Below are 12027 nucleotides of genomic sequence, written 5' to 3'. Positions count from 1 at the left end.
GTCATCAGTGTTTTTGATCTTGGCCATTCTTACTGGTGTAAGATGGAATCTCAGAGTTGTTTTGATTTGCATTTCTCTGACAACTAAGGATGTTGACCATTTCCTTAAGTGTCTTTCAGTCACTTTACATTCCTCTACTGAGAGTTCTCTGTTTAGTTCTGTGCTCAGTTTTTTATTGGATCATTTGTTCTTTTGATGAGCAATTTCTTGAGTTCTTTGTATATTCTGGAGACTGTATGATGTGGGATTAGTGAAGATATTTTCCCATTCTGCAGGCTGTCATTTTGTCTTATTAACCATGTTCTTTGATTTACAGAAGATTTTCAGTTTCAAGAGGTCCAATTTATTAATTGTTTCTCTCATTGTCTGTGCTGCTGGGGTTATATTTAAAAACTGGTCTCCTGTGCCATTGCTTTCAAGTGTACTTCCCACTCTCTTTTCTATAAGGTTCAGTATGGCTGGCTTTATGTTGAGGTCTTGGATCCATTTTGGACTCGAGTTTTGTGCATGGTGATAGATATGGTCTATTTTCCTTCTTCTACATGTTGATATCCAGTTATGTTAGCACCATTTCTTAAATATGCTTTCTTTTTTCCATTTGATATTTTTTGTTTCTTTGTCAAAAATCAGGTGTTTGAATATGTGTGGATTAATATCTGGGTCTTCGATTCAGTTCCATTGATCTTCCTGTCTGTTCTTATGCCAGTGCCAGACAGTTTTCAGTACTGTAGCTCCTTAGTAAAGTTTGAAGTCAGGGATTGTGATTCCTCCAGAAGTTCTTTTATTGTACAGGATTATTTTGGCTGTCCTGGTATTTTTGCTTTTCTATATGATGTTGAGTACCATTCTTTTGAGGTCTGTGAAGAATTTTGCTGAGACTTTGATGAGCATCTCATTGAATCTGTAGATTGCTCTTAGTAAAGTTGCCATTTTTACTATGTTAATTCTGCCTACCCAAGAGTATAGGAGATCTTTCCACTTTCTGGTGTCTTCTTCAATTGCTTTCATCAAGGATTCAAAGTTCCTGTCATACAAGTCTTCCACTTGTTTGGTTAGAGTTATTCTGAGATATTTTATGCTACTTGTGGTTATTTTGAAGGGTGTTATTCCTCTGATTTCTTCCCCAGACATTTTATTGTCTGTGTATAGGAGGGATACTGATTATTTTTTTTAGTTGATCTTGTTTCCTGCTACATTACTGAATGAAAGTCTTTATGAGTTGTAGAAGTTCCTTGGCATAATTTTTGGGATTGCTTATGTAAACTATCATGTCATCAACAAACAGTGAGAGTTTGACTTCTTCTTTTCTAAATTGTATTCCCTTGATTTCCCATTTGTATCTTATTGTTCTGGCTAGGACCTTAAGAAATACGATGAATAGATATGGAGAGAGTGGACAATCTTTTCTCATTCTTGATTTCTGTGGAATCACTGAGAGTTTCTCTCCATTATAGTGTGTTGTTGGCTGTTGTCTTGCTGTATATTGCCTTTATTATGTTTAGCATATTCCTTGTGTCCCTGTTCTCTCCAAGATTGTTATCATTAAGAGATGTTGTATTTTGTCTAAACCTTTTTTTGACATCTAATGAGATGATCATGTGGTTTTTATTTTTCAGTTTTTTTATATGGTGGATTATTTTGACAGATTTTCATATGTTGAACCATCCTTGCATCTCTGTTATGAAGCCAACATGATAATGCTGCCTAATGGTTCTCATGTGTTCTTGGATTTGGTTTGCCAGTATTTTATTTGGTGTTTTTGCATCAATGTTCACTAGTGAGATTGGTCTGTAATTCTCTTTCTTTATAATGTCTTTCTGTAGTTGGAGTATCAGTGTAATTGTAGCCTCATAAAAAGAGTTTGGCAATTTTCCTTACTTTTCTATTGTGTGGAATAATGTGAGGAATATTGGTATTAGTTCTTTGAAAGACTTGTAGAATTCTAAGCTGAAACCCTCTGGTCCTGGGTTTTTTTTTTTTTTTGTTGGGAGACTTTATTTGACTATATCTATTTATTCAGCAATTATAGGTGTGTTTAATTTGCTTATCTGGTCTTGATTTAATTTTGGTAAGTGATATGTATCCAGAAAGTTGCCCATTTTCTTTAAGTTTTCCAATTTTGTGGAGTACAAGTTTTCAAAATATGACCTGGTGATTCTCTGTATTTCCTCTGTGTCTGCAGCTATGTCCCCCTTTCATTTCTGTTTTTGTTAATTAGATATTCTCTCTCTACCTTTTGTTAATTTGGATAAAGGTTTGTCTATTTTATTTTTTTCTTGAAGAACCTACTCTTTATTTCATTGATTCTTTGTATTTTTTCTTTGTTTCAATTTTGTTGATTTCAGCTCTTAATTTGATTATGTCCTGCCATCTAGATCTCTTAGGTGAGTTTGCTTCTTTTTGTTCCAAAACTTTAAATTTTCTGTTAATTCACTAGTGTGGGATTTTTCCAGCTTCTTTATGTAGGCATTTAATTCTATGAACTTTCCTATTAACACTGCTTTCATTGTGTCCCATAAATTTGGGTATGTTGTGTGGTCATTTTCATTGAATTTTAGGAAGTTTTAATTTCCCTGACTCATTGATGATTCAGGTTAACATTGCTTAATTTCCCTGTGTTTGTAGGTTATCTGAAATTAGTGTTGCTGTTTACTTCTAGTTTAAACCATGATAGTATGAGAAAGTACATTGTAGTATTCCAATTTTTTTTTGTATTTGTTGAGGTTCGGTTTGAGTATGTGGTCAGTTTTTCTATAGGTTCCATCAGGTGCTGAGAAGAAAGTATTTTCTTTTGTTTTGAATGGAATATTATGTAGATGTATGTTAAGTCTATTTGGGTCATAATATCTGTTAGTTCTCTTATTTCTCTGTTCATTTTTTGTCTGATTGACCAGGCCAGTGATGAGAGGGGAATATTGAAGTTTTCCACTATTAGTGTGTGGAGTTTAATGTATGTTTTAAGCTTTAGAAGTGTTTCTTTTACATATCAGGGTGCCCTTGCATTTGGGGCATAGATGTTCAGTAATGAGATTTCTCTTGATGGATTTTTCCTGTGACTAGTATGAAATGACCTTCTTTGTCTCTTTTGATTGATTTTAGCTTGAATTCTATTTTGTTAGATATTAGGATAGCTACACCTGATGTTTCTTATTTCCATTTGATTGGAATCCTTTTTCCTAACCTTTACTCTGAGACAGTGTCTGTCTTTGAGGTTGAGATGTGTTTTTTTTTTTTGTATGCAGAAGAAAAATGGATTGTGTATTCACATGCAATCTGTTAGCCTGTGTCTTTTTATAGGTGAGTTGAGTCCATTTACATTAAGGGATATTAATGACCAGTGATTGCTATCTCCTGTTAATTTAGTATTCATTGTTGGTGATGTTAACGTGTGCATTTTCCCCTTCTTTGGAATTTGCTACTATGTGACCATCAATTGTCTATGTTTTTGTTGGTTAAGCCAATTTTCTTCAGTTGGAGTTTTCCTTTTAGTATTTTTTGTAGGGCTGAGTTTGTAGCTAGGTACTGGTTCAATCTAGTTTTTTCATGGAATGTCTTGTTTTTTTCCTTCTATGGTAATTGAAAGTTTTATTAGGTATAGTATTCTGGGCTGGCATTTGTGGTCTCTTAATGTCTGTATAATGTTTGATCATGACCTTCTGGCTTTCACTGTCTCCAATGAGGAGTCAGGTATAATTCTGATAGGTCTACCATTATATGGTACTTGGCCATTTTTTTTGCAGCTCTTAATATTCCTTCTTGACTCTATATGTTAATGTTTTGATTATTATATGTTGAAGGGACTTTTTATGGATCCAGTCTATTTGGTGTTCTGTAAACTTCTTTTATCTTCATAGGTATATATTTCTTTAAGTTGAGAAAGTTTTCTTCTATGATTTTGTTAAATATATTTTGTGTGTTTTTGAGTTGAGCTTCTTTTTCTATTTTTATTATTCTTTGATTTGGCCTTTTCATGGTGTCTCATATTTCCTGGATATTTTGGGTTAAGCTTTTGATACATTTAATATTTTATTTAACTGATGAGTTTTTTTCCTGTATTATATCTTCAGTGCTTGAGCTTCTCTCTTCCATGTCTTATATACTGTTATTCATGATTGTGTTTGTGGTTCCTGATCATTTTCTCATTATTTCTTTTTCTATAATCCCCTCAGTCTGTGTTTTTTTATTGTCTCTATTTTAGTTTTCAAGTCTTGAATAGTTTCTTTCATAATTGATTGCTTTTTCTTGGATTCTTTAAGGGATTTGATGATGTCTTCCAATTTTTTTTTGCCTTTCCCTCCAATTTTTTGGGGGAATTTCTCATTTCCTCTTTATGAGTTACAAACTCTTGAATTTATTTTTTAGGTCACTTTCCTCTGCTTCATCTATATTTTGTTGTTCAAGTCTTGCTGTTGAAGGTTTTTTAGGTTTTCCTGGTGTTTTATTGCTCTTTGTGGTGTTGCATATGGTTTTACCTTTTGTACTCTTTTATTCCACTCTTAGGTGCATGTTGCAGCTGTCTGAGATTCTATTGATTAATATTCTAGGTGTCCATGAATCCAAAGCTCAGATGATTGTTTTGTGGTACTATCAGTACTATAGTTCTAGTTACCCCATTGGTTATCCTGTGTTCCTAGAGATAGCTCAACATTCCTGGGGTTTGCTCTGCTCACTTGGAGTTTGCTGTCTCAGGACTACTTTGGCCTAGGTTACCAGCTTTGACCTGTTTCTGTAAATTTTGGTCTGGATTTCCTCCTGCAGAAGTCCCTGGCTTGGAGTTGGTCTTGCAAATATCTTTGCCTTTGGTCTATTGCTTCAGAATTCCCAGGCTCAAGTGCGCCCAGAACAGTAGAAGACCTGGCTCAGTCTTACTCCCTCAGAGTTCTCAGATTCACACTTGGACCTGCAGAGGTTTCAGTTCCCTGTCTATTCCCTTTGATGTCCCTGACCAAGGCCCTGAGCAACAGAGGTCCTGGATCAGCATTTTTCCCTCTAAGGTCCATGACTGACACTTGGCTCTGCAGAGATCTCTGGTTCTGCTTAATCCCTCAGAGGTCCCAGATTCAGTCTCAGAGTGGCAGAGGTCCTGGCTCAGAACCATTTCCTTGGAGGTCCTAGACTCACACCAAGACAAACAGGGGTCCTGGTCTGGCTTAGGTCTACTCCCTTGAAGGTCCCAGATTTATGTCCGGACCCTCAGTGGGCTCTGGCCCTGGTTCACTCACTCTTCAGTTACTCCCCTGTACCTGTTCCAATGGAGTTTGCTGTCTCTGTTCTACCCATTGGTTTGTAATATTATACCAAGATCAGGGAACAATAATCCTACTTTTCTGGCTCAATTCCAGTCCTTTTATACCTTTATGTAGTACATATATGAACATGATTATGTAGACACATTCATGGCAGCATGGTGTTCTCCCCGAGTATGAACAGAGCTGGATGAATTTCTTACAGTTTAGGCAAGACTTAGACCTCCGGGAGATGTCGCCAGAGGTTGAAGTTAGGTCTGTCAAAAATCACAAGAACCCAGACCTGTCTGGTCAGAGGACACCAAACACCCTGAACAACATTAAGCTGGGGTTCCACTTCAACCCCACCCAACAACTGCATCTTTCAGTATTCCTGATTCATCTGAGGGGGCTTGCTCTACCTGCCATCATGTTATCATTGTGCTCTATCCTAGGTAGCTGCCCAACCTCCCTAGGGTCCCTTTCTGAGACCTTATGAGCAGTTGGAGCTTCAGAGACACTGAGGGTCTGCACTCCCCATGCACACAAGCCTCAATGGTAGGCATCATTGATTTGGGATTCCCTTCTGTATGGTAAGAACATGCTTTATTACCACTGTTTAATAAAGAATCTTTTTTGGCTTATGGCAGGGCAGACTATAGCTAGTTTGGAAAGCTAAATTGAATGGGGGCAGAAAGAAGGCAGAGTCATGCAGATGCTATGTAGCCACCCAAGAGTCATGATGTGAAGTAAGAAACCATGACCCTCATAGTAAAATATAAAATAACAGAAATGGGTTAATTTAAGATGTAAGAACTATATAGCAATATGCCTGTGCTGTTGACAAAGTAGTGTTGTGACTAATATAGTTTTGTGTGATTATTCAAGCCTGGGAGGTCAGGAAACAAAAGTACAGTCTTTATTTACACATCATCCACACCATATGGAGTGAGGTCTGACCTCCAACAGTGGTCTGCTGTTGTGGAAAATTATTTTCACTGTGTAAAGGTGCACTACATTTTTTGCTGCCTTTTTAATTATGCAAACATGTTTTACATTTTTTTCTTTTTTTATTGAGAAAAGGAAAAAAAACTATCCATCTCCTCCCAGCCTCCCATTTCCCTCCCACTCCTCCCAACCTTCTCCCCCTCCCCCAAACTCCTCCCCCCTTCCTCTCCAGTCCATAGAGCAGTAAGGGTTCCCTGTCCTGTGGAAAGTCCAAGGTCCGCCCCCCTCCGTCCATGTCCAGGAAGGTGAACAACCAAACTGGCTAGGCTCCCACAAAGCAAGAACATGAAGTAGGGTCAAAACCTGGTGCCATTGTCCTTGGCTTCTCATCATCCCTCATTGTTCGCCATGTTCAGAGAGTCCAGTTTTATCCCATGTTTTTTCAGTCACAGTTGAGCTGGCCTTGGTGAGCTCACAATAGATTACCCCATTGTCTCAGTGGATGGGTACACCCCTCGTGGTCCTGACTTCCTTGCTCATGTTCTCCCTCCTTCCACTCCTCATTGGGACCTTGGGAGGTCAGTCCAGTGCTCCAGTGTGGGTCTCTGTCTCTATCTCCATCCATCACCAGATGAAGGTTCTATGGTGGTATGCAAGATATTCGTCAGTTTTGCTGGGTCATTTCAGGTTCCCTATCCTCAGCTGCCCAAGGGACTAACTGGGGACATCACCATGGGCTCCTGGGATCCACTCTAGGGTCAAGTCTCTTGCCAACCCTAAGGTGTCTCCCTTAACTAAGAATTGTGGTTCCGTGCTCCCTTGTCCAACCTTCCCTTTTCCCAATCCTCCTGTTTCCCCAAGTTCCCCCCCCTCCTTCCCTTCTCACTTTTCTCTCCCCATCTCCCCTTACCCCCATCCCACCCCACCCCCAAGAACCCAATTTTCTCCCCAGCATTTTTGTCTACTTCCCATAGCCAAGAGGATAACTATATGTTTTTCTTTGGGTTCACCTTCTTATCTAGCTTCTTTAGGTTCAGCAATTGTAGTCTCTGTGACCCTTATTTATGGCTAGAAACCAATTATGAGTGAGTACATCCCATGTTCATCTTTTTGGGTCTGGGATACCTCACTCAGGATAGTGTTTTATATTTCCATCCATTTGCATGCAAAATTCGAGAAGTCATTGTTTTTTACCGCAGCGTAGTACTCTAATGTGTATATATTCCATACTTTCTTCATCCATTCTTCCATTGAAGGGCATCTAGGTTGTTTCCAGGTTCTGGCTATTACATATAATACTGATATGACCATAGTTGAACAAATGTTTTTGTCATATGATAGGGCATCTCTTGGGTATATTCCCAAGAGTGGTATTGCTGGGTCCAGGGGTAGGTTGATCCCGAATTTCCTGAGAAACCGAAACACTGACTTCCACAGTGGTTGCACAAGATTGCATTCCCACCAGCAATATTGGTCCCATGTCCAATAGTTGTCTGCTGTTGTAGAAAATTATTTTCACTGTGTAAAGGTGCACTACACTTTTTGCTGCCTTTTTAATGATGCAAGCATGTTTTACATTTTATGATTAAATAAAATTAACCTGTGATTAACAGGCAACATCAGCAACCATCTGACAGGAAGCTGTAGGGAGAAACTAAGTCTAGTGAGAGTTTTTAAGTGGGGACCGTGTAGAAAGACACTCCATTTTTCATAAATGCCAACAACAAGGACACATTAGGAACTTGTTATTCAACCTTTCTGAGCCAGCAGGAATTTCCCTCAACATTTAAATCCTGAGTTCAATAGAAGGATAAGAGATTTAGATATAGATTTACTTAGTGTCATGTTGGGATCCCCTATCTCATATCTCTGTGAGTCTGAGGCCAGTGTCTGAGGGAACAAAATTCCTTCCTCACTGTATCCCATAGCATAAACTGCTGCTGATAAGTGTGGAGTTGCAATTGCTGTTTGGGACAGAAGCTGCTTGAGGTACAGTCAGTGTATTGAATGCAAAACATCTGTGTGGCCCTCCTGCTAGCTGACTCCAGGCCACCACAGCCCCTCAAAAGCACTCTGTTTGCCCTTTTGTGTTGGCCTCTGTCCACTGGGACTCAGTGAGGCAGGCTAGAAATAGCAAGGAAATAAAGGAGCAGGGCAAGGGATAGAAGCTGCTCTCCTTGGGGTCTAGTTGGTATATTTTCCTCACTAAGAGTCAAGAAAATTTGACACAAGTGATAAAACACGGATTTTCTGCAGAGGCAGTATGTATCATTCTAAAGATATCTCAAAGAGAATGTTCAAAATGATCAAGAACTCAAGATGGGCAATGGGGTTGTATGCCTCCAATCCCTGTATTCAGGAGGGAGAGGCACAAAGATCTCAATGAGATTGAGACCAGACTGGTCTACAAAGAAAGATTCAGGACAGCCAGAGTGGTTACACAGAGAAACCTTGTTGCCAGAATAAAAATAAATGTATAAAAACCTAACTACAAAACAATCAACAACTCTCTTTAATTAGGGCCAGAATGTCTATGTCTTGCATTTTACTGTGTTAGCATACCATAATCATCTCTAAATCTAATTAATACACCTTACAATTTCATTTAAAAAGGAAATACCTGACGATGAGGAATAAAACCTGGAAGGATGACTCAGCAGTTAAGAGCACTTACTGTTCTGCAGAGGATTCACACCCACATAGCAGATCACAACATAGATCCAGGTGACCCACTGCCCTCTTTGGCCTCCACAGACTCTGCAGAAATATGATGTGCATATGTGTGTGTGTGTGTGTGTGTGTGTGTGTGTGTGTGTGTGTGTGTGTAGGCATAAATAAGTAATTTTTAAATTTGTATACTTCTGCTTTCAATTTGTACTAAATCTTTAAGTTTTATAAATTACATTACATTATTTTTTTATTTTTTAAGACAAGGACTTTTGTAGCCCATTGCTTGTCTGGAACTCACTATGTAGACAAGTGTCAGCCTGCCTTTGTGGTATGGGAAGTCCCTCAATATACAGTTGCTTTTATTAGTTAATGAATTGATATATAGAAAGAGTAGACAGAGTCAGAGGAGAAACCATGTAGCTGCCACCAGAGACAGATGCCTCAAACTTCGGGGATTAAAGGCATATACCACTATACCCAACTATGAATTACATCCATTAAGCTATCTGACAAATATTTAAGCATCTATTGTAAGGACACCTAAGCACAGTATCTCTCTCTATGTTGTATCTATCTTAGTTATACATACTTTTTCCCTCTATGTCTTTTTGAATTTTGGTGAAAATGGTTTTCTCTTGTATAGCCAAGGATTTAATTTTACCCAAGTGGTGGTTCCTAAGTAGAGATCTCCCCAAGGGATTGGTAGCAATGCTGGACTGAATCTCCCCCACTGTAGTTGATACACACAGAGTCCCAAGGGGAAGATACAACTGCTCATAGATATCTTCTGAGCATGCACGATTAGGGGCAGCAGTGTGGCTATGCTACTTTTTATTCAGTCTCTTACAAGATACCATCTTCCCTTACACACTTAGTGAATCGGCTTTTCTTGATCATGTGCTTATTGTTAACTAAGAAGTGGAAGGGGGGCACAGCAGAGACTCGTCTCGACCCTTCCGTCGTCCGTCTTGGGTATCGTTGCAGGATTCGGAGTACGCCCGAGGACCTCAGGAACCATGCCGAAGCCACACAGCGAAGCAGGGACTGCCTTCTTTCAAACCCAGCAGCTGCATGCGGCCATGGCTGACACCTTCTTGGAACATATGTGCCACCTGGACATTGACTCCGCACCCATCACGGCCCGCAACACTGGCATCATTTGTACCATTGGTCCTGCTTCCCGGTCTGTGGAGATGCTGAAGGAGATGATCAAGTCGGGAATGAATGTGGCTCGTCTCAATTTCTCTCATGGAACTCATGAGTACCATGCGGAAACTATCAAGAACGTGCGTGCAGGCACAGAAAGCTTCGCCTCTGATCCCATTCTATACCGGCCTGTTGCCGTGGCTCTGGACACAAAGGGGCCTGAGATCATCAAAGGGAGCGGCACTGCAGAAGTGGAGCTGAAGAAGGGAGCTACCCTGAAGATCACCCTGGACAATGCCTACATGGAAAAGTGTGACGAGAACACCCTGTGGCTGGACTATAAGAACATCTGTAAGGTGGTGGAAGTGGGCAGCAAGATCTACGTAGACGATGGGCTCATTTCACTGCAGGTGAAGGAGAAAGGCGCTGACTTCCTGATAACAGAGGTGGAGAATGGTGGTTCCTTGGGCAGCAAGAAGGGGGTGAACCTCCCCGGAGCCGCTGTGGACCTCCCTGCTGTGTCAGAAAAGGACATCCAGGACCTGAAGTTTGGGGTGGAGCAGGATGTAGACATGGTGTTTGCGTCTTTCATCCGCAAGGCAGCTGATGTGCACGAGGTTAGGAAGGTCCTGGGAGAGAAGGGCAAGAACATCAAGATCATCAGCAAAATCGAGAACCACGAAGGCGTCCGCAGGTTCGATGAGATTTTGGAGGCCAGTGATGGGATCATGGTGGCTCGTGGCGATTTGGGCATTGAGATTCCTGCAGAGAGGTCTTCCTGGCTCAGAAGGTGATGATTGGATGATGCAACCGAGCTGGGAAGCCAGTCATCTGCGCCACACAGACGCTGGAGAGCATGATCAAGAAGCCCCGCCCCACCCGTGCTGAGGGCAGTGATGTGGCCAATGCAGTCCTAGATGGAGCAGACTGCATCATGCTGTCTGGAGAGACCGCCAAAGGGGACTACCCTCTGGAAGCCGTTCGCATGCAGCACCTGATTGCCCGTGAGGCAGAGGCTGCCATCTACCACCTGCAGTTATTCGAGGAACTCCGCCTTCTGGCGCCTATCACCAGCGACCCCACAGAAGCTGCTGCCGTGGGTGCTGTGGAGGCCTCTTTCAAGTGCTGCAGTGGGGCCATTATCGTGCTCACCAAGTCTGGCAGGAGTGCTCACCAGGTGGCCAGGTACCGCCCGCGTGCGCCCATCATTGCTGTGACGCGCAATCCCCAGACAGCTCGCCAGGCCCATTTGTACCGAGGCATCTTCCCTGTGCTGTGTAAGGATGCAGTGCAGGACGCCTGGGCTGAGGATGTAGACCTCCGTGTGAATTTGGCCATAAATGTTGGCAAGGCCCGAGGCTTCTTCAAGAAGGGAGATGTGGTCATTGTGCTGACTGGGTGGTGCCCTGGCTCTGGCTTCACCAACACCATGCGTGTAGTGCCTGTGCCTTGATGGCCCTCTGGAGCCCCTCTTCTAGCCCCTGTCCCATCCCCTCCCCCATCCCATCCATTAGGCCAGTAACGCTTGTAGTGCTCACTCTGGGCCAGAGTGTGGCGCTGGTGGGCTGGGACACCCCGGAAAATTACTGTTGCTGAAACATGGAATAGAGCCCAGCTGTCTGTCTATCATATGGCCCTACCCAAACCAGGGTTGACAGAGGAATGCAGAATTGGAAACCCTCTGGCTTTATCACAAAGGGGCAGCAACATCTCTTGTGTACTTTGCTCCTGTAGAAAGTTGTCCAGAGAACTCCCAGCCCTGGCCTGGAGTCAGGAGACAGCAAGAGTAGGGGCTTAGGGCGTGGGGCCCAGGTTCCTGTGTAGATAATAACCTCTGGCCCCCAGGCCGGACTTGCTTCCCCAACAGCTTTGGCCTCCCCCACTGCTCGTTGTGCACTTCTCAGCTGTCACTGCGGTCACACCCTGCACTCTCCACCTCCGTTCTACTGTGCAGCATCTCCAGGCCTGTTGCTATAGTGCCCACCTGAGTGTCAATAAACAGCAGCTGAAGCAAAAAAAAAAAAAAAAAAAGAAGTGG

At 41.8% G+C, this 12027-nt stretch overlaps 1 pseudogene; it reads left to right on the top strand.

Moving 5' to 3' along the window:
• The first annotated feature begins 9844 nt into the window (after positions 1-9844).
• Positions 9845-11457, top strand: LOC121434737 (annotated as a pseudogene).
• The last annotated feature ends 570 nt before the right edge of the window (positions 11458-12027 follow it).

The sequence above is a fragment of the Microtus oregoni genome, unplaced genomic scaffold (genome assembly GCF_018167655.1).
Source record: "Microtus oregoni isolate MIOR12 unplaced genomic scaffold, Mior012 000044F_ref0000062, whole genome shotgun sequence".
Taxonomy (NCBI): Eukaryota; Metazoa; Chordata; class Mammalia; order Rodentia; family Cricetidae; genus Microtus; species Microtus oregoni.
This window is presented reverse-complemented; position numbering and strand designations above follow the sequence as displayed.